Raw genomic sequence first — 2622 nt, forward strand, 5'->3', positions numbered from 1 at the left:
CAAAGCTATCTGAATGAACATGGAAATATCTACACCGCTATCTGTTTGAACATGTAAATATCTACACCGCTATCTGCATGAAAATGGAAATATCTACAAAGCTATCTGCCTTTACATGGAAATATCTACACAGCTATCTCTTTACACATGGAAATAACTACACCGCTATATCTATAAACATGGAAATATCTACACCGCCATCTGTATGAACATGGAAATATCTGCACCGCCATCTGTATAAACATATAAATATCTACACCGCCATCTGTTTTAAGAAGGAGATATCTACAGCGCTATCTGTATAAACATGGAAATATCTACACCGCTGCCTGTATAAACATGGAAATATCAGCACCGCTATCTGTATGAACATGGAAATACCTACACCGCTACCTGTATGAACATGGAAATATCTACACCGCTATCGATATGAACATGGAAATATCTACACCGCTATATGTATGAACATGGAAAAATCTACACTGCTATCTGTATGAACATGGAAATATCTAGACCGCCATCTGTATGAACGTGGAAATATCTGCACCGCCATCTGTATGAACATATAAATATCTACACCGCCATCTGTATTAAGATAGAGATATCTACACCGCTATCTGAATAAACATGGAAATATCTACACCGCTATCTGTATAAACATGGAAATATCTACACCGCTATCTGTATAAACATGGAAATATCTACACCGCTACATGTATAAACATGGAAATACCAGCACCGCTATCTGTATGAACATGGAAATATATACACCGCTATCTGTATGAACATGGAAATATCTACACCGCTATCTGTATGAACATGGAAATATCTACAAAGCTATCTGAATGAACATGGAAATATCTGCAAGGCCATCTGTATGAACATATAAATATCTACACCCCCATCTGTATTAAAATGGAGATATCTACACCGGTATCTGAATAAACATGGAAATATCTACAAAGCTATCTTAATGAACATGGAAATATCTACACCGCTATCTGTTTGAACATGTAAATATCTACACCGCTATCTGCATGAAAACGGAAATATCTTCAAAGCTATCTGCATATACATGGAAATATCTACACAGCTATCTCTTTACTCACGGAAATAACTACACCGCTATATCTATAAACATGGAAATATCTACACCGCCATCTGTATGAACATGGAAATATCTGCACCGCCATCTGTATGAACATATAAATATCTACACCGCCATCTGTATTAAGAAGGAGATATCTACACCGCTATCTGTATAAACATGGAAATATCTACACCGCTGCCTGTATAAACATGGAAATATCAGCACCGCTATCTGTATGAACATGGAAATATCTACACCGCTACCTGTATGAACATGGAAATATCTACACCGCTATCTGTATGAACATGGAAATATCTACACAGCCATTTGTATGAACATCGAAATATCTACACCGCTATCTGTATGAACACGGAAATATCTACACCGTTATCTGTATGAACATGGAAATATCTTCACCGCCATCTGTATCAACATGGATATGTCTACACAGCCATCTGGATGAACATGGAAATATCTACACCGCGATCTGTATGAACATGGAAATATCTACCCCGCTATCTGTGTAAACATGCATACATTTCACCGCTATCTGTATAAACATGGAAATATCTACACCGCTATCTGTATGAACATGGAAATATCTACACCGCTATCTGTTTGAACATGGAAATATCTAAACCGCTATCTGCATTAAAATAGAAATATCTACACAGCTATCTGCATATACATGGAAATATCTACAAAGCTATCTCATTACAGATAGAAATAACTATACCGCTATCTTTATAAACATGGAAATATCTACACCGCCATCTGTATGAACATGGAAATGTCTGCACTGCCATCTGTATGAACATATAAATATCTACACCTCCATCTGTATTAAGATGGAGATATCTACACCGCTATCTGAATAAACATGGAAATATCTACACCGCTATCTGCATGAACATGGAAATATGTACACCGCTGTTTGTGTAAACATGAATACACCTTCACCGCAATCTGCATAAGCATAGAAATATCTACACCGCTATCTGTATGAACAAGGAAATATCTACACCGCTATCTGTTTGAACATGGAAATATCTACACCGCTATCTGTTTGAACATGGAAATATCTAAACCGCAATCAGCATGAAAATGGAAATATCTACATAGCTATCTGCATAAACATGGATTTATCTACACAGCTATCTCTTTACACATGGAAATAACTACACCGCTATCTGTATGAACATGGAAATATCTACACCGCTACCTGTATGAACATGGAAATATCTACACCGCTATCTGTATGAAAATGGAAATATCTACACCGCCATCTGTATGAACTTGGAAATATCTGCACCGCCATCTGTATGAACATATAAATATCTACACCGCAATCTGTATTAAGATGGAGATATCTACACCGCTATCTGAATAAACATGGAAATATCTACACCGCTATCTTTATAAACATGGAAATTTCTACACCGCTATCTGTATAAACATGGAAATATCTACACCGCTACCTGTATAAACATGGAAATATCAGCACCGCTATCTGTATGAACATGGAAATATCT

Source organism: Gorilla gorilla, chromosome Y (genome assembly GCF_029281585.2).
Source record: "Gorilla gorilla gorilla isolate KB3781 chromosome Y, NHGRI_mGorGor1-v2.1_pri, whole genome shotgun sequence".
NCBI classification, from domain to species: Eukaryota; Metazoa; Chordata; class Mammalia; order Primates; family Hominidae; genus Gorilla; species Gorilla gorilla.